The sequence below is a fragment of the Ambystoma mexicanum genome, chromosome 4q (genome assembly GCF_040938575.1).
Source record: "Ambystoma mexicanum isolate Mex_15411 chromosome 4q, UKY_AmexF1_1, whole genome shotgun sequence".
In the NCBI taxonomy this organism is placed as follows: domain Eukaryota; kingdom Metazoa; phylum Chordata; class Amphibia; order Caudata; family Ambystomatidae; genus Ambystoma; species Ambystoma mexicanum.
In genome coordinates this window covers 526,827,573-526,846,494 of record NC_090928.1, presented here as the reverse complement: position 1 = coordinate 526,846,494, position 18,922 = coordinate 526,827,573, and the positions used below count along the sequence as shown (strand labels likewise).

At 38.1% G+C, this 18,922-nt stretch overlaps 22 non-coding genes across 22 annotated transcripts; all 22 read left to right on the top strand.

Moving 5' to 3' along the window:
- The first annotated feature begins 1,179 nt into the window (after nt 1-1,179).
- On the top strand, nt 1,180-1,252 carry TRNAK-CUU (transfer RNA lysine (anticodon CUU)). The gene has a single exon. It is a non-coding gene; the product is annotated as a tRNA-Lys (tRNA).
- A 1,427-nt stretch (nt 1,253-2,679) lies between these two features.
- TRNAK-CUU (transfer RNA lysine (anticodon CUU)) lies at nt 2,680-2,752 on the top strand. Its single transcript has one exon. It is a non-coding gene; the product is annotated as a tRNA-Lys (tRNA).
- A 937-nt stretch (nt 2,753-3,689) lies between these two features.
- On the top strand, nt 3,690-3,762 carry TRNAK-CUU (transfer RNA lysine (anticodon CUU)). Its single transcript has one exon. It is a non-coding gene; the product is annotated as a tRNA-Lys (tRNA).
- A 937-nt stretch (nt 3,763-4,699) lies between these two features.
- TRNAK-CUU (transfer RNA lysine (anticodon CUU)) lies at nt 4,700-4,772 on the top strand. The gene has a single exon. It is a non-coding gene; the product is annotated as a tRNA-Lys (tRNA).
- Nucleotides 4,773-5,204: 432 nt separating this feature from the next.
- On the top strand, nt 5,205-5,277 carry TRNAK-CUU (transfer RNA lysine (anticodon CUU)). The gene has a single exon. It is a non-coding gene; the product is annotated as a tRNA-Lys (tRNA).
- Nucleotides 5,278-6,719: 1,442 nt separating this feature from the next.
- Nucleotides 6,720-6,792, top strand: TRNAK-CUU (transfer RNA lysine (anticodon CUU)). The gene has a single exon. It is a non-coding gene; the product is annotated as a tRNA-Lys (tRNA).
- Nucleotides 6,793-8,234: 1,442 nt separating this feature from the next.
- On the top strand, nt 8,235-8,307 carry TRNAK-CUU (transfer RNA lysine (anticodon CUU)). The gene has a single exon. It is a non-coding gene; the product is annotated as a tRNA-Lys (tRNA).
- A 432-nt stretch (nt 8,308-8,739) lies between these two features.
- TRNAK-CUU (transfer RNA lysine (anticodon CUU)) lies at nt 8,740-8,812 on the top strand. Its single transcript has one exon. It is a non-coding gene; the product is annotated as a tRNA-Lys (tRNA).
- Nucleotides 8,813-9,244: 432 nt separating this feature from the next.
- Nucleotides 9,245-9,317, top strand: TRNAK-CUU (transfer RNA lysine (anticodon CUU)). Its single transcript has one exon. It is a non-coding gene; the product is annotated as a tRNA-Lys (tRNA).
- Nucleotides 9,318-10,254: 937 nt separating this feature from the next.
- TRNAK-CUU (transfer RNA lysine (anticodon CUU)) lies at nt 10,255-10,327 on the top strand. Its single transcript has one exon. It is a non-coding gene; the product is annotated as a tRNA-Lys (tRNA).
- A 937-nt stretch (nt 10,328-11,264) lies between these two features.
- TRNAK-CUU (transfer RNA lysine (anticodon CUU)) lies at nt 11,265-11,337 on the top strand. The gene has a single exon. It is a non-coding gene; the product is annotated as a tRNA-Lys (tRNA).
- Nucleotides 11,338-11,769: 432 nt separating this feature from the next.
- On the top strand, nt 11,770-11,842 carry TRNAK-CUU (transfer RNA lysine (anticodon CUU)). Its single transcript has one exon. It is a non-coding gene; the product is annotated as a tRNA-Lys (tRNA).
- Nucleotides 11,843-12,274: 432 nt separating this feature from the next.
- On the top strand, nt 12,275-12,347 carry TRNAK-CUU (transfer RNA lysine (anticodon CUU)). The gene has a single exon. It is a non-coding gene; the product is annotated as a tRNA-Lys (tRNA).
- Nucleotides 12,348-13,284: 937 nt separating this feature from the next.
- On the top strand, nt 13,285-13,357 carry TRNAK-CUU (transfer RNA lysine (anticodon CUU)). The gene has a single exon. It is a non-coding gene; the product is annotated as a tRNA-Lys (tRNA).
- Nucleotides 13,358-13,789: 432 nt separating this feature from the next.
- TRNAK-CUU (transfer RNA lysine (anticodon CUU)) lies at nt 13,790-13,862 on the top strand. Its single transcript has one exon. It is a non-coding gene; the product is annotated as a tRNA-Lys (tRNA).
- Nucleotides 13,863-14,294: 432 nt separating this feature from the next.
- TRNAK-CUU (transfer RNA lysine (anticodon CUU)) lies at nt 14,295-14,367 on the top strand. The gene has a single exon. It is a non-coding gene; the product is annotated as a tRNA-Lys (tRNA).
- A 937-nt stretch (nt 14,368-15,304) lies between these two features.
- On the top strand, nt 15,305-15,377 carry TRNAK-CUU (transfer RNA lysine (anticodon CUU)). Its single transcript has one exon. It is a non-coding gene; the product is annotated as a tRNA-Lys (tRNA).
- A 432-nt stretch (nt 15,378-15,809) lies between these two features.
- TRNAK-CUU (transfer RNA lysine (anticodon CUU)) lies at nt 15,810-15,882 on the top strand. The gene has a single exon. It is a non-coding gene; the product is annotated as a tRNA-Lys (tRNA).
- Nucleotides 15,883-16,819: 937 nt separating this feature from the next.
- Nucleotides 16,820-16,892, top strand: TRNAK-CUU (transfer RNA lysine (anticodon CUU)). Its single transcript has one exon. It is a non-coding gene; the product is annotated as a tRNA-Lys (tRNA).
- Nucleotides 16,893-17,324: 432 nt separating this feature from the next.
- On the top strand, nt 17,325-17,397 carry TRNAK-CUU (transfer RNA lysine (anticodon CUU)). The gene has a single exon. It is a non-coding gene; the product is annotated as a tRNA-Lys (tRNA).
- A 937-nt stretch (nt 17,398-18,334) lies between these two features.
- On the top strand, nt 18,335-18,407 carry TRNAK-CUU (transfer RNA lysine (anticodon CUU)). Its single transcript has one exon. It is a non-coding gene; the product is annotated as a tRNA-Lys (tRNA).
- A 432-nt stretch (nt 18,408-18,839) lies between these two features.
- On the top strand, nt 18,840-18,912 carry TRNAK-CUU (transfer RNA lysine (anticodon CUU)). Its single transcript has one exon. It is a non-coding gene; the product is annotated as a tRNA-Lys (tRNA).
- The last annotated feature ends 10 nt before the right edge of the window (nt 18,913-18,922 follow it).

Sequence of the window (18,922 nt, the reverse complement as noted above, 5' to 3'; positions counted from 1 at the left end):
GTTCGGATATTGACTGGTAATTGTGTTTGATACTTTCTTAGACTATTTCTGCCTCTGGCTGATGTGTATTTTCTTTCCAAACTCCACCAGAGCCTATGATTACACAGCATCCTATCTGTGGAAAACGGCAGTGCAGGGATAGGGAAGAAAACTATAGGCATCCAAAGGAGTCCGGCTAGCTCAGTCGGTAGAGCATGAGACTCTTAATCTCAGGGTCGTGGGTTTGAGCCCCACGTTGGGCGAAAACAACTAAAATTTTAGTGCTTTTTGACCAAAAAAATAGAAATTGAAAGTCTCTTTACAATATTTGCAATATTTTCATTGTTAACATGCAATATATGAATGCATGTCTGGATGATGTGTAATGGGGCAATACCACACCTTAATGTATTCACTGTAGAAGAAAAAGTATGTATCATCTTACTATAAAATAAAGTGGAGAAAACACAAATAAGACTTTTTTCCACACAGGTTTAATCGGCTATTTCCTGATATTCTTCAATGCGTTCTGATATTGACTGGTAATTGTGTTTGATACTTTCTTAGACTATTTCTGCCTCTGGCTGATGTGTATTTTCTTTCCAAACTCCACCAGAGCCTATGATTACACAGCATCCTATCTGTGGAAAACGGCAGTGCAGGGATAGGGAAGAAAACTATAGGCATCCAAAGGAGCCCGGCTAGCTCAGTCGGTAGAGCATGAGACTCTTAATCTCAGGGTCGTGGGTTTGAGCCCCACGTTGGGCGAAAACAACTAAAATTTTAGTGCTTTTTGACCAAAAAAATAGAAATTGAAAGTCTCTTTACAATATTTGCAATATTTTCATTGTTAACATGCAATATATGAATGCATGTCTGGATGATGTGTAATGGGGCAATGCCACACCTTAATGTATTCACTGTAGAAGAAAAAGTATGTATCATCTTACTATAAAATAAAGTGGAGAAAACACAAATAAGACTTTTTTCCACACAGGTTTAATCGGCTATTTCCTGATATTCTTCAATGCGTTCTGATATTGACTGGTAATTGTGTTTGATACTTTCTTAGACTATTTCTGCCTCTGGCTGATGTGTATTTTCTTTCCAAACTCCACCAGAGCCTATGATTACACAGCATCCTATCTGTGGAAAACGGCAGTGCAGGGATAGGGAAGAAAACTATATGCATCCAAAGGAGCCCGGCTAGCTCAGTCGGTAGAGCATGAGACTCTTAATCTCAGGGTCGTGGGTTCGAGCCCCACGTTGGGCGAAAACAACTAAAATTTTAGTGCTTTTTGACCAAAAAAATAGAAATTGAAAGTCTCTTTACAATATTTGCAATATTTTCATTGTTAACATGCAATATATGAATGCATGTCTGGATGATGTGTAATGGGGCAATACCACACCTTAATGTATTCACTGTAAAAGAAAAAGTATGTATCATCTTACTATAAAATAAAGTGGAGAAAACACAAATAAGACTTTTTTCCACACAGGTTTAATCGGCTATTTCCTGATATTCCTCAATGCGTTCTGATATTGACTGGTAATTGTGTTTGATACTTTCTTAGACTATTTCTGCCTCTGGCTGATGTGTATTTTCTTTCCAAACTCCACCAGAGCCTATGATTACACAGCATCCTATCTGTGGAAAACGGCAGTGCAGGGATAGGGAAGAAAACTATAGGTATCCAAAGGAGCCCGGCTAGCTCAGACTCTTAATCTCAGGGTCGTGGGTTCGAGCCCCACGTTGGGCGAAAACAACTAAAATTTTAGTGCTTTTTGACCAAAAAAATAGAAATTGAAAGTCTCTTTACAATATTTGCAATATTTTCATTGTTAACATGCAATATATGAATGCATGTCTGGATGATGTGTAATGGGGCAATACCACACCTTAATGTATTCACTGTAAAAGAAAAAGTATGTATCATCTTACTATAAAATAAAGTGGAGAAAACACAAATAAGACTTTTTTCCACACAGGTTTAATCGGCTATTTCCTGATATTCTTCAATGCGTTCGGATATTGACTGGTAATTGTGTTTGATACTTTCTTAGACTATTTCTGCCTCTGGCTGATGTGTATTTTCTTTCCAAACTCCACCAGAGCCTATGATTACACAGCATCCTATCTGTGGAAAACGGCAGTGCAGGGATAGGGAAGAAAACTATAGGCACCCAAAGGAGCCCGGCTAGCTCAGTCGGTAGAGCATGAGACTCTTAATCTCAGGGTCGTGGGTTTGAGCCCCACGTTGGGCGAAAACAACTAAAATTTTAGTGCTTTTTGACCAAAAAAATAGAAATTGAAAGTCTCTTTACAATATTTGCAATATTTTCATTGTTAACATGCAATATATGAATGCATGTCTGGATGATGTGTAATGGGGCAATACCACACCTTAATGTATTCACTGTAGAAGAAAAAGTATGTATCATCTTACTATAAAATAAAGTGGAGAAAACACAAATAAGACTTTTTTCCACACAGGTTTAATCGGCTATTTCCTGATATTCTTCAATGCGTTCTGATATTGACTGGTAATTGTGTTTGATACTTTCTTAGACTATTTCTGCCTCTGGCTGATGTGTATTTTCTTTCCAAACTCCACCAGAGCCTATGATTACACAGCATCCTATCTGTGGAAAACGGCAGTGCAGGGATAGGGAAGAAAACTATAGGCATCCAAAGGAGCCCGGCTAGCTCAGTCGGTAGAGCATGAGACTCTTAATCTCAGGGTCGTGGGTTCGAGCCCCACGTTGGGCGAAAACAACTAAAATTTTAGTGCTTTTTGACCAAAAAAATAGAAATTGAAAGTCTCTTTACAATATTTGCAATATTTTCATTGTTAACATGCAATATATGAATGCATGTCTGGATGATGTGTAATGGGGCAATACCACACCTTAATGTATTCACTGTAAAAGAAAAAGTATGTATCATCTTACTATAAAATAAAGTGGAGAAAACACAAATAAGACTTTTTTCCACACAGGTTTAATCGGCTATTTCCTGATATTCTTCAATGCGTTCGGATATTGACTGGTAATTGTGTTTGATACTTTCTTAGACTATTTCTGCCTCTGGCTGATGTGTATTTTCTTTCCAAACTCCACCAGAGCCTATGATTACACAGCATCCTATCTGTGGAAAACGGCAGTGCAGGGATAGGGAAGAAAACTATAGGCATCCAAAGGAGCCCGGCTAGCTCAGTCGGTAGAGCATGAGACTCTTAATCTCAGGGTCGTGGGTTTGAGCCCCACGTTGGGCGAAAACAACTAAAATTTTAGTGCTTTTTGACCAAAAAAATAGAAATTGAAAGTCTCTTTACAATATTTGCAATATTTTCATTGTTAACATGCAATATATGAATGCATGTCTGGATGATGTGTAATGGGGCAATACCACACCTTAATGTATTCACTGTAGAAGAAAAAGTATGTATCATCTTACTATAAAATAAAGTGGAGAAAACACAAATAAGACTTTTTTCCACACAGGTTTAATCGGCTATTTCCTGATATTCTTCAATGCGTTCTGATATTGACTGGTAATTGTGTTTGATACTTTCTTAGACTATTTCTGCCTCTGGCTGATGTGTATTTTCTTTCCAAACTCCACCAGAGCCTATGATTACACAGCATCCTATCTGTGGAAAACGGCAGTGCAGGGATAGGGAAGAAAACTATAGGCATCCAAAGGAGCCCGGCTAGCTCAGTCGGTAGAGCATGAGACTCTTAATCTCAGGGTCGTGGGTTCGAGCCCCACGTTGGGCGAAAACAACTAAAATTGTAGTGCTTTTTGACCAAAAAAATAGAAATTGAAAGTCTCTTTACAATATTTGCAATATTTTCATTGTTAACATGCAATATATGAATGCATGTCTGGATGATGTGTAATGGGGCAATACCACACCTTAATGTATTCACTGTAAAAGAAAAAGTATGTATCATCTTACTATAAAATAAAGTGGAGAAAACACAAATAAGACTTTTTTCCACACAGGTTTAATCGGCTATTTCCTGATATTCTTCAATGCGTTCGGATATTGACTGGTAATTGTGTTTGATACTTTCTTAGACTATTTCTGCCTCTGGCTGATGTGTATTTTCTTTCCAAACTCCACCAGAGCCTATGATTACACAGCATCCTATCTGTGGAAAACGGCAGTGCAGGGATAGGGAAGAAAACTATAGGCACCCAAAGGAGCCCGGCTAGCTCAGTCGGTAGAGCATGAGACTCTTAATCTCAGGGTCGTGGGTTTGAGCCCCACGTTGGGCGAAAACAACTAAAATTTTAGTGCTTTTTGACCAAAAAAATAGAAATTGAAAGTCTCTTTACAATATTTGCAATATTTTCATTGTTAACATGCAATATATGAATGCATGTCTGGATGATGTGTAATGGGGCAATACCACACCTTAATGTATTCACTGTAGAAGAAAAAGTATGTATCATCTTACTATAAAATAAAGTGGAGAAAACACAAATAAGACTTTTTTCCACACAGGTTTAATCGGCTATTTCCTGATATTCTTCAATGCGTTCTGATATTGACTGGTAATTGTGTTTGATACTTTCTTAGACTATTTCTGCCTCTGGCTGATGTGTATTTTCTTTCCAAACTCCACCAGAGCCTATGATTACACAGCATCCTATCTGTGGAAAACGGCAGTGCAGGGATAGGGAAGAAAACTATAGGCATCCAAAGGAGCCCGGCTAGCTCAGTCGGTAGAGCATGAGACTCTTAATCTCAGGGTCGTGGGTTCGAGCCCCACGTTGGGCGAAAACAACTAAAATTGTAGTGCTTTTTGACCAAAAAAATAGAAATTGAAAGTCTCTTTACAATATTTGCAATATTTTCATTGTTAACATGCAATATATGAATGCATGTCTGGATGATGTGTAATGGGGCAATACCACACCTTAATGTATTCACTGTAGAAGAAAAAGTATGTATCATCTTACTATAAAATAAAGTGGAGAAAACACAAATAAGACTTTTTTCCACACAGGTTTAATCGGCTATTTCCTGATATTCTTCAATGCGTTCTGATATTGACTGGTAATTGTGTTTGATACTTTCTTAGACTATTTCTGCCTCTGGCTGATGTGTATTTTCTTTCCAAACTCCACCAGAGCCTATGATTACACAGCATCCTATCTGTGGAAAACGGCAGTGCAGGGATAGGGAAGAAAACTATAGGCATCCAAAGGAGCCCGGCTAGCTCAGTCGGTAGAGCATGAGACTCTTAATCTCAGGGTCGTGGGTTCGAGCCCCACGTTGGGCGAAAACAACTAAAATTTTAGTGCTTTTTGACCAAAAAAATAGAAATTGAAAGTCTCTTTACAATATTTGCAATATTTTCATTGTTAACATGCAATATATGAATGCATGTCTGGATGATGTGTAATGGGGCAATACCACACCTTAATGTATTCACTGTAAAAGAAAAAGTATGTATCATCTTACTATAAAATAAAGTGGAGAAAACACAAATAAGACTTTTTTCCACACAGGTTTAATCGGCTATTTCCTGATATTCTTCAATGCGTTCGGATATTGACTGGTAATTGTGTTTGATACTTTCTTAGACTATTTCTGCCTCTGGCTGATGTGTATTTTCTTTCCAAACTCCACCAGAGCCTATGATTACACAGCATCCTATCTGTGGAAAACGGCAGTGCAGGGATAGGGAAGAAAACTATAGGCATCCAAAGGAGCCCGGCTAGCTCAGTCGGTAGAGCATGAGACTCTTAATCTCAGGGTCGTGGGTTTGAGCCCCACGTTGGGCGAAAACAACTAAAATTTTAGTGCTTTTTGACCAAAAAAATAGAAATTGAAAGTCTCTTTACAATATTTGCAATATTTTCATTGTTAACATGCAATATATGAATGCATGTCTGGATGATGTGTAATGGGGCAATACCACACCTTAATGTATTCACTGTAGAAGAAAAAGTATGTATCATCTTACTATAAAATAAAGTGGAGAAAACACAAATAAGACTTTTTTCCACACAGGTTTAATCGGCTATTTCCTGATATTCTTCAATGCGTTCTGATATTGACTGGTAATTGTGTTTGATACTTTCTTAGACTATTTCTGCCTCTGGCTGATGTGTATTTTCTTTCCAAACTCCACCAGAGCCTATGATTACACAGCATCCTATCTGTGGAAAACGGCAGTGCAGGGATAGGGAAGAAAACTATAGGCATCCAAAGGAGCCCGGCTACCTCAGTCGGTAGAGCATGAGACTCTTAATCTCAGGGTCGTGGGTTCGAGCCCCACGTTGGGCGAAAACAACTAAAATTGTAGTGCTTTTTGACCAAAAAAATAGAAATTGAAAGTCTCTTTACAATATTTGCAATATTTTCATTGTTAACATGCAATATATGAATGCATGTCTGGATGATGTGTAATGGGGCAATACCACACCTTAATGTATTCACTGTAGAAGAAAAAGTATGTATCATCTTACTATAAAATAAAGTGGAGAAAACACAAATAAGACTTTTTTCCACACAGGTTTAATCGGCTATTTCCTGATATTCTTCAATGCGTTCTGATATTGACTGGTAATTGTGTTTGATACTTTCTTAGACTATTTCTGCCTCTGGCTGATGTGTATTTTCTTTCCAAACTCCACCAGAGCCTATGATTACACAGCATCCTATCTGTGGAAAACGGCAGTGCAGGGATAGGGAAGAAAACTATAGGCATCCAAAGAAGCCCGGCTAGCTCAGTCGGTAGAGCATGAGACTCTTAATCTCAGGGTCGTGGGTTCGAGCCCCACGTTGGGCGAAAACAACTAAAATTTTAGTGCTTTTTGACCAAAAAAATAGAAATTGAAAGTCTCTTTACAATATTTGCAATATTTTCATTGTTAACATGCAATATATGAATGCATGTCTGGATGATGTGTAATGGGGCAATACCACACCTTAATGTATTCACTGTAAAAGAAAAAGTATGTATCATCTTACTATAAAATAAAGTGGAGAAAACACAAATAAGACTTTTTTCCACACAGGTTTAATCGGCTATTTCCTGATATTCTTCAATGCGTTCGGATATTGACTGGTAATTGTGTTTGATACTTTCTTAGACTATTTCTGCCTCTGGCTGATGTGTATTTTCTTTCCAAACTCCACCAGAGCCTATGATTACACAGCATCCTATCTGTGGAAAACGGCAGTGCAGGGATAGGGAAGAAAACTATAGGCACCCAAAGGAGCCCGGCTAGCTCAGTCGGTAGAGCATGAGACTCTTAATCTCAGGGTCGTGGGTTTGAGCCCCACGTTGGGCGAAAACAACTAAAATTTTAGTGCTTTTTGACCAAAAAAATAGAAATTGAAAGTCTCTTTACAATATTTGCAATATTTTCATTGTTAACATGCAATATATGAATGCATGTCTGGATGATGTGTAATGGGGCAATACCACACCTTAATGTATTCACTGTAAAAGAAAAAGTATGTATCATCTTACTATAAAATAAAGTGGAGAAAACACAAATAAGACTTTTTTCCACACAGGTTTAATCGGCTATTTCCTGATATTCTTCAATGCGTTCGGATATTGACTGGTAATTGTGTTTGATACTTTCTTAGACTATTTCTGCCTCTGGCTGATGTGTATTTTCTTTCCAAACTCCACCAGAGCCTATGATTACACAGCATCCTATCTGTGGAAAACGGCAGTGCAGGGATAGGGAAGAAAACTATAGGCACCCAAAGGAGCCCGGCTAGCTCAGTCGGTAGAGCATGAGACTCTTAATCTCAGGGTCGTGGGTTTGAGCCCCACGTTGGGCGAAAACAACTAAAATTTTAGTGCTTTTTGACCAAAAAAATAGAAATTGAAAGTCTCTTTACAATATTTGCAATATTTTCATTGTTAACATGCAATATATGAATGCATGTCTGGATGATGTGTAATGGGGCAATACCACACCTTAATGTATTCACTGTAGAAGAAAAAGTATGTATCATCTTACTATAAAATAAAGTGGAGAAAACACAAATAAGACTTTTTTCCACACAGGTTTAATCGGCTATTTCCTGATATTCTTCAATGCGTTCTGATATTGACTGGTAATTGTGTTTGATACTTTCTTAGACTATTTCTGCCTCTGGCTGATGTGTATTTTCTTTCCAAACTCCACCAGAGCCTATGATTACACAGCATCCTATCTGTGGAAAACGGCAGTGCAGGGATAGGGAAGAAAACTATAGGCATCCAAAGGAGCCCGGCTAGCTCAGTCGGTAGAGCATGAGACTCTTAATCTCAGGGTCGTGGGTTCGAGCCCCACGTTGGGCGAAAACAACTAAAATTGTAGTGCTTTTTGACCAAAAAAATAGAAATTGAAAGTCTCTTTACAATATTTGCAATATTTTCATTGTTAACATGCAATATATGAATGCATGTCTGGATGATGTGTAATGGGGCAATACCACACCTTAATGTATTCACTGTAGAAGAAAAAGTATGTATCATCTTACTATAAAATAAAGTGGAGAAAACACAAATAAGACTTTTTTCCACACAGGTTTAATCGGCTATTTCCTGATATTCTTCAATGCGTTCTGATATTGACTGGTAATTGTGTTTGATACTTTCTTAGACTATTTCTGCCTCTGGCTGATGTGTATTTTCTTTCCAAACTCCACCAGAGCCTATGATTACACAGCATCCTATCTGTGGAAAACGGCAGTGCAGGGATAGGGAAGAAAACTATAGGCATCCAAAGGAGCCCGGCTAGCTCAGTCGGTAGAGCATGAGACTCTTAATCTCAGGGTCGTGGGTTCGAGCCCCACGTTGGGCGAAAACAACTAAAATTTTAGTGCTTTTTGACCAAAAAAATAGAAATTGAAAGTCTCTTTACAATATTTGCAATATTTTCATTGTTAACATGCAATATATGAATGCATGTCTGGATGATGTGTAATGGGGCAATACCACACCTTAATGTATTCACTGTAAAAGAAAAAGTATGTATCATCTTACTATAAAATAAAGTGGAGAAAACACAAATAAGACTTTTTTCCACACAGGTTTAATCGGCTATTTCCTGATATTCTTCAATGCGTTCTGATATTGACTGGTAATTGTGTTTGATACTTTCTTAGACTATTTCTGCCTCTGGCTGATGTGTATTTTCTTTCCAAACTCCACCAGAGCCTATGATTACACAGCATCCTATCTGTGGAAAACGGCAGTGCAGGGATAGGGAAGAAAACTATAGGCATCCAAAGGAGCCCGGCTAGCTCAGTCGGTAGAGCATGAGACTCTTAATCTCAGGGTCGTGGGTTCGAGCCCCACGTTGGGCGAAAACAACTAAAATTGTAGTGCTTTTTGACCAAAAAAATAGAAATTGAAAGTCTCTTTACAATATTTGCAATATTTTCATTGTTAACATGCAATATATGAATGCATGTCTGGATGATGTGTAATGGGGCAATACCACACCTTAATGTATTCACTGTAGAAGAAAAAGTATGTATCATCTTACTATAAAATAAAGTGGAGAAAACACAAATAAGACTTTTTTCCACACAGGTTTAATCGGCTATTTCCTGATATTCTTCAATGCGTTCTGATATTGACTGGTAATTGTGTTTGATACTTTCTTAGACTATTTCTGCCTCTGGCTGATGTGTATTTTCTTTCCAAACTCCACCAGAGCCTATGATTACACAGCATCCTATCTGTGGAAAACGGCAGTGCAGGGATAGGGAAGAAAACTATAGGCATCCAAAGGAGCCTGGCTAGCTCAGTCGGTAGAGCATGAGACTCTTAATCTCAGGGTCGTGGGTTCGAGCCCCACGTTGGGCGAAAACAACTAAAATTGTAGTGCTTTTTGACCAAAAAAATAGAAATTGAAAGTCTCTTTACAATATTTGCAATATTTTCATTGTTAACATGCAATATATGAATGCATGTCTGGATGATGTGTAATGGGGCAATACCACACCTTAATGTATTCACTGTAGAAGAAAAAGTATGTATCATCTTACTATAAAATAAAGTGGAGAAAACACAAATAAGACTTTTTTCCACACAGGTTTAATCGGCTATTTCCTGATATTCTTCAATGCGTTCTGATATTGACTGGTAATTGTGTTTGATACTTTCTTAGACTATTTCTGCCTCTGGCTGATGTGTATTTTCTTTCCAAACTCCACCAGAGCCTATGATTACACAGCATCCTATCTGTGGAAAACGGCAGTGCAGGGATAGGGAAGAAAACTATAGGCATCTAAAGGAGCCCGGCTAGCTCAGTCGGTAGAGCATGAGACTCTTAATCTCAGGGTCGTGGGTTCGAGCCCCACGTTGGGCGAAAACAACTAAAATTTTAGTGCTTTTTGACCAAAAAAATAGAAATTGAAAGTCTCTTTACAATATTTGCAATATTTTCATTGTTAACATGCAATATATGAATGCATGTCTGGATGATGTGTAATGGGGCAATACCACACCTTAATGTATTCACTGTAAAAGAAAAAGTATGTATCATCTTACTATAAAATAAAGTGGAGAAAACACAAATAAGACTTTTTTCCACACAGGTTTAATCGGCTATTTCCTGATATTCTTCAATGCGTTCGGATATTGACTGGTAATTGTGTTTGATACTTTCTTAGACTATTTCTGCCTCTGGCTGATGTGTATTTTCTTTCCAAACTCCACCAGAGCCTATGATTACACAGCATCCTATCTGTGGAAAACGGCAGTGCAGGGATAGGGAAGAAAACTATAGGCACCCAAAGGAGCCCGGCTAGCTCAGTCGGTAGAGCATGAGACTCTTAATCTCAGGGTCGTGGGTTTGAGCCCCACGTTGGGCGAAAACAACTAAAATTTTAGTGCTTTTTGACCAAAAAAATAGAAATTGAAAGTCTCTTTACAATATTTGCAATATTTTCATTGTTAACATGCAATATATGAATGCATGTCTGGATGATGTGTAATGGGGCAATACCACACCTTAATGTATTCACTGTAGAAGAAAAAGTATGTATCATCTTACTATAAAATAAAGTGGAGAAAACACAAATAAGACTTTTTTCCACACAGGTTTAATCGGCTATTTCCTGATATTCTTCAATGCGTTCTGATATTGACTGGTAATTGTGTTTGATACTTTCTTAGACTATTTCTGCCTCTGGCTGATGTGTATTTTCTTTCCAAACTCCACCAGAGCCTATGATTACACAGCATCCTATCTGTGGAAAACGGCAGTGCAGGGATAGGGAAGAAAACTATAGGCATCCAAAGGAGCCCGGCTAGCTCAGTCGGTAGAGCATGAGACTCTTAATCTCAGGGTCGTGGGTTCGAGCCCCACGTTGGGCGAAAACAACTAAAATTGTAGTGCTTTTTGACCAAAAAAATAGAAATTGAAAGTCTCTTTACAATATTTGCAATATTTTCATTGTTAACATGCAATATATGAATGCATGTCTGGATGATGTGTAATGGGGCAATACCACACCTTAATGTATTCACTGTAGAAGAAAAAGTATGTATCATCTTACTATAAAATAAAGTGGAGAAAACACAAATAAGACTTTTTTCCACACAGGTTTAATCGGCTATTTCCTGATATTCTTCAATGCGTTCTGATATTGACTGGTAATTGTGTTTGATACTTTCTTAGACTATTTCTGCCTCTGGCTGATGTGTATTTTCTTTCCAAACTCCACCAGAGCCTATGATTACACAGCATCCTATCTGTGGAAAACGGCAGTGCAGGGATAGGGAAGAAAACTATAGGCATCCAAAGGAGCCCGGCTAGCTCAGTCGGTAGAGCATGAGACTCTTAATCTCAGGGTCGTGGGTTCGAGCCCCACGTTGGGCGAAAACAACTAAAATTTTAGTGCTTTTTGACCAAAAAAATAGAAATTGAAAGTCTCTTTACAATATTTGCAATATTTTCATTGTTAACATGCAATATATGAATGCATGTCTGGATGATGTGTAATGGGGCAATACCACACCTTAATGTATTCACTGTAAAAGAAAAAGTATGTATCATCTTACTATAAAATAAAGTGGAGAAAACACAAATAAGACTTTTTTCCACACAGGTTTAATCGGCTATTTCCTGATATTCTTCAATGCGTTCTGATATTGACTGGTAATTGTGTTTGATACTTTCTTAGACTATTTCTGCCTCTGGCTGATGTGTATTTTCTTTCCAAACTCCACCAGAGCCTATGATTACACAGCATCCTATCTGTGGAAAACGGCAGTGCAGGGATAGGGAAGAAAACTATAGGCATCCAAAGGAGCCCGGCTAGCTCAGTCGGTAGAGCATGAGACTCTTAATCTCAGGGTCGTGGGTTCGAGCCCCACGTTGGGCGAAAACAACTAAAATTGTAGTGCTTTTTGACCAAAAAAATAGAAATTGAAAGTCTCTTTACAATATTTGCAATATTTTCATTGTTAACATGCAATATATGAATGCATGTCTGGATGATGTGTAATGGGGCAATACCACACCTTAATGTATTCACTGTAGAAGAAAAAGTATGTATCATCTTACTATAAAATAAAGTGGAGAAAACACAAATAAGACTTTTTTCCACACAGGTTTAATCGGCTATTTCCTGATATTCTTCAATGCGTTCTGATATTGACTGGTAATTGTGTTTGATACTTTCTTAGACTATTTCTGCCTCTGGCTGATGTGTATTTTCTTTCCAAACTCCACCAGAGCCTATGATTACACAGCATCCTATCTGTGGAAAACGGCAGTGCAGGGATAGGGAAGAAAACTATAGGCATCCAAAGGAGCCTGGCTAGCTCAGTCGGTAGAGCATGAGACTCTTAATCTCAGGGTCGTGGGTTCGAGCCCCACGTTGGGCGAAAACAACTAAAATTGTAGTGCTTTTTGACCAAAAAAATAGAAATTGAAAGTCTCTTTACAATATTTGCAATATTTTCATTGTTAACATGCAATATATGAATGCATGTCTGGATGATGTGTAATGGGGCAATACCACACCTTAATGTATTCACTGTAGAAGAAAAAGTATGTATCATCTTACTATAAAATAAAGTGGAGAAAACACAAATAAGACTTTTTTCCACACAGGTTTAATCGGCTATTTCCTGATATTCTTCAATGCGTTCTGATATTGACTGGTAATTGTGTTTGATACTTTCTTAGACTATTTCTGCCTCTGGCTGATGTGTATTTTCTTTCCAAACTCCACCAGAGCCTATGATTACACAGCATCCTATCTGTGGAAAACGGCAGTGCAGGGATAGGGAAGAAAACTATAGGCATCTAAAGGAGCCCGGCTAGCTCAGTCGGTAGAGCATGAGACTCTTAATCTCAGGGTCGTGGGTTCGAGCCCCACGTTGGGCGAAAACAACTAAAATTTTAGTGCTTTTTGACCAAAAAAATAGAAATTGAAAGTCTCTTTACAATATTTGCAATATTTTCATTGTTAACATGCAATATATGAATGCATGTCTGGATGATGTGTAATGGGGCAATACCACACCTTAATGTATTCACTGTAAAAGAAAAAGTATGTATCATCTTACTATAAAATAAAGTGGAGAAAACACAAATAAGACTTTTTTCCACACAGGTTTAATCGGCTATTTCCTGATATTCTTCAATGCGTTCTGATATTGACTGGTAATTGTGTTTGATACTTTCTTAGACTATTTCTGCCTCTGGCTGATGTGTATTTTCTTTCCAAACTCCACCAGAGCCTATGATTACACAGCATCCTATCTGTGGAAAACGGCAGTGCAGGGATAGGGAAGAAAACTATAGGCATCCAAAGGAGCCCGGCTAGCTCAGTCGGTAGAGCATGAGACTCTTAATCTCAGGGTCGTGGGTTCGAGCCCCACGTTGGGCGAAAACAACTAAAATTGTAGTGCTTTTTGACCAAAAAAATAGAAATTGAAAGTCTCTTTACAATATTTGCAATATTTTCATTGTTAACATGCAATATATGAATGCATGTCTGGATGATGTGTAATGGGGCAATACCACACCTTAATGTATTCACTGTAGAAGAAAAAGTATGTATCATCTTACTATAAAATAAAGTGGAGAAAACACAAATAAGACTTTTTTCCACACAGGTTTAATCGGCTATTTCCTGATATTCTTCAATGCGTTCTGATATTGACTGGTAATTGTGTTTGATACTTTCTTAGACTATTTCTGCCTCTGGCTGATGTGTATTTTCTTTCCAAACTCCACCAGAGCCTATGATTACACAGCATCCTATCTGTGGAAAACGGCAGTGCAGGGATAGGGAAGAAAACTATAGGCATCCAAAGAAGCCCGGCTAGCTCAGTCGGTAGAGCATGAGACTCTTAATCTCAGGGTCGTGGGTTCGAGCCCCACGTTGGGCGAAAACAACTAAAATTGTAGTGCTTTTTGACCAAAAAAATAGAAATTGAAAGTCTCTTTACAATATTTGCAATATTTTCATTGTTAACATGCAATATATGAATGCATGTCTGGATGATGTGTAATGGGGCAATACCACACCTTAATGTATTCACTGTAAAAGAAAAAGTATGTATCATCTTACTATAAAATAAAGTGGAGAAAACACAAATAAGACTTTTTTCCACACAGGTTTAATCGGCTATTTCCTGATATTCTTCAATGCGTTCGGATATTGACTGGTAATTGTGTTTGATACTTTCTTAGACTATTTCTGCCTCTGGCTGATGTGTATTTTCTTTCCAAACTCCACCAGAGCCTATGATTACACAGCATCCTATCTGTGGAAAACGGCAGTGCAGGGATAGGGAAGAAAACTATAGGCATCCAAAGGAGCCCGGCTAGCTCAGTCGGTAGAGCATGAGACTCTTAATCTCAGGGTCGTGGGTTTGAGCCCCACGTTGGGCGAAAACAACTAAAATTTTAGTGCTTTTTGACCAAAAAAATAGAAATTGAAAGTCTCTTTACAATATTTGCAATATTTTCATTGTTAACATGCAATATATGAATGCATGTCTGGATGATGTGTAATGGGGCAATACCACACCTTAATGTATTCACTGTAGAAGAAAAAGTATGTATCATCTTACTATAAAATAAAGTGGAGAAAACACAAATAAGACTTTTTTCCACACAGGTTTAATCGGCTATTTCCTGATATTCTTCAATGCGTTCTGATATTGACTGGTAATTGTGTTTGATACTTTCTTAGACTATTTCTGCCTCTGGCTGATGTGTATTTTCTTTCCAAACTCCACCAGAGCCTATGATTACACAGCATCCTATCTGTGGAAAACGGCAGTGCAGGGATAGGGAAGAAAACTATAGGCATCCAAAGGAGCCCGGCTAGCTCAGTCGGTAGAGCATGAGACTCTTAATCTCAGGGTCGTGGGTTCGAGCCCCACGTTGGGCGAAAACAACTAAAATTGTAGTGCTTTTTGACCAAAAAAATAGAAATTGAAAGTCTCTTTACAATATTTGCAATATTTTCATTGTTAACATGCAATATATGAATGCATGTCTGGATGATGTGTAATGGGGCAATACCACACCTTAATGTATTCACTGTAGAAGAAAAAGTATGTATCATCTTACTATAAAATAAAGTGGAGAAAACACAAATAAGACTTTTTTCCACACAGGTTTAATCGGCTATTTCCTGATATTCTTCAATGCGTTCTGATATTGACTGGTAATTGTGTTTGATACTTTCTTAGACTATTTCTGCCTCTGGCTGATGTGTATTTTCTTTCCAAACTCCACCAGAGCCTATGATTACACAGCATCCTATCTGTGGAAAACGGCAGTGCAGGGATAGGGAAGAAAACTATAGGCATCCAAAGAAGCCCGGCTAGCTCAGTCGGTAGAGCATGAGACTCTTAATCTCAGGGTCGTGGGTTCGAGCCCCACGTTGGGCGAAAACAACTAAAATTTTAGTGCTTTTTGACCAAAAAAATAGAAATTGAAAGTCTCTTTACAATATTTGCAATATTTTCATTGTTAACATGCAATATATGAATGCATGTCTGGATGATGTGTAATGGGGCAATACCACACCTTAATGTATTCACTGTAAAAGAAAAAGTATGTATCATCTTACTATAAAATAAAGTGGAGAAAACACAAATAAGACTTTTTTCCACACAGGTTTAATCGGCTATTTCCTGATATTCTTCAATGCGTTCGGATATTGACTGGTAATTGTGTTTGATACTTTCTTAGACTATTTCTGCCTCTGGCTGATGTGTATTTTCTTTCCAAACTCCACCAGAGCCTATGATTACACAGCATCCTATCTGTGGAAAACGGCAGTGCAGGGATAGGGAAGAAAACTATAGGCATCCAAAGGAGCCCGGCTAGCTCAGTCGGTAGAGCATGAGACTCTTAATCTCAGGGTCGTGGGTTTGAGCCCCACGTTGGGCGAAAACAACTAAAATTTTAGTGCTTTTTGACCAAAAAAATAGAAATTGAAAGTCTCTTTACAATATTTGCAATATTTTCATTGTTAACATGCAATATATGAATGCATGTCTGGATGATGTGTAATGGGGCAATACCACACCTTAATGTATTCACTGTAGAAGAAAAAGTATGTATCATCTTACTATAAAATAAAGTGGAGAAAACACAAATAAGACTTTTTTCCACACAGGTTTAATCGGCTATTTCCTGATATTCTTCAATGCGTTCTGATATTGACTGGTAATTGTGTTTGATACTTTCTTAGACTATTTCTGCCTCTGGCTGATGTGTATTTTCTTTCCAAACTCCACCAGAGCCTATGATTACACAGCATCCTATCTGTGGAAAACGGCAGTGCAGGGATAGGGAAGAAAACTATAGGCATCCAAAGGAGCCCGGCTAGCTCAGTCGGTAGAGCATGAGACTCTTAATCTCAGGGTCGTGGGTTCGAGCCCCACGTTGGGCGAAAACAACTAAAATTGTAGTGCTTTTTGACCAAAAAAATAGAAATTGAAAGTCTCTTTACAATATTTGCAATATTTTCATTGTTAACATGCAATATATGAATGCATGTCTGGATGATGTGTAATGGGGCAATACCACACCTTAATGTATTCACTGTAGAAGAAAAAGTATGTATCATCTTACTATAAAATAAAGTGGAGAAAACACAAATAAGACTTTTTTCCACACAGGTTTAATCGGCTATTTCCTGATATTCTTCAATGCGTTCTGATATTGACTGGTAATTGTGTTTGATACTTTCTTAGACTATTTCTGCCTCTGGCTGATGTGTATTTTCTTTCCAAACTCCACCAGAGCCTATGATTACACAGCATCCTATCTGTGGAAAACGGCAGTGCAGGGATAGGGAAGAAAACTATAGGCATCCAAAGAAGCCCGGCTAGCTCAGTCGGTAGAGCATGAGACTCTTAATCTCAGGGTCGTGGGTTCGAGCCCCACGTTGGGCGAAAACAACTAAAATTTTAGTGCTTTTTGACCAAAAAAATAGAAATTGAAAGTCTCTTTACAATATTTGCAATATTTTCATTGTTAACATGCAATATATGAATGCATGTCTGGATGATGTGTAATGGGGCAATACCACACCTTAATGTATTCACTGTAAAAGAAAAAGTATGTATCATCTTACTATAAAATAAAGTGGAGAAAACACAAATAAGACTTTTTTCCACACAGGTTTAATCGGCTATTTCCTGATATTCTTCAATGCGTTCGGATATTGACTGGTAATTGTGTTTGATACTTTCTTAGACTATTTCTGCCTCTGGCTGATGTGTATTTTCTTTCCAAACTCCACCAGAGCCTATGATTACACAGCATCCTATCTGTGGAAAACGGCAGTGCAGGGATAGGGAAGAAAACTATAGGCACCCAAAGGAGCCCGGCTAGCTCAGTCGGTAGAGCATGAGACTCTTAATCTCAGGGTCGTGGGTTTGAGCCCCACGTTGGGCGAAAACAACTAAAATTTTAGTGCTTTTTGACCAAAAAAATAGAAATTGAAAGTCTCTTTACAATATTTGCAATATTTTCATTGTTAACATGCAATATATGAATGCATGTCTGGATGATGTGTAATGGGGCAATACCACACCTTAATGTATTCACTGTAGAAGAAAAAGTATGTATCATCTTACTATAAAATAAAGTGGAGAAAACACAAATAAGACTTTTTTCCACACAGGTTTAATCGGCTATTTCCTGATATTCTTCAATGCGTTCTGATATTGACTGGTAATTGTGTTTGATACTTTCTTAGACTATTTCTGCCTCTGGCTGATGTGTATTTTCTTTCCAAACTCCACCAGAGCCTATGATTACACAGCATCCTATCTGTGGAAAACGGCAGTGCAGGGATAGGGAAGAAAACTATAGGCATCCAAAGGAGCCCGGCTAGCTCAGTCGGTAGAGCATGAGACTCTTAATCTCAGGGTCGTGGGTTCGAGCCCCACGTTGGGCGAAAACAACTAAAATTGTAGTGCTTTTTGACCAAAAAAATAGAAATTGAAAGTCTCTTTACAATATTTGCAATATTTTCATTGTTAACATGCAATATATGAATGCATGTCTGGATGATGTGTAATGGGGCAATACCACACCTTAATGTATTCACTGTAGAAGAAAAAGTATGTATCATCTTACTATAAAATAAAGTGGAGAAAACACAAATAAGACTTTTTTCCACACAGGTTTAATCGGCTATTTCCTGATATTCTTCAATGCGTTCTGATATTGACTGGTAATTGTGTTTGATACTTTCTTAGACTATTTCTGCCTCTGGCTGATGTGTATTTTCTTTCCAAACTCCACCAGAGCCTATGATTACACAGCATCCTATCTGTGGAAAACGGCAGTGCAGGGATAGGGAAGAAAACTATAGGCATCCAAAGGAGCCCGGCTAGCTCAGTCGGTAGAGCATGAGACTCTTAATCTCAGGGTCGTGGGTTCGAGCCCCACGTTGGGCGAAAACAACTA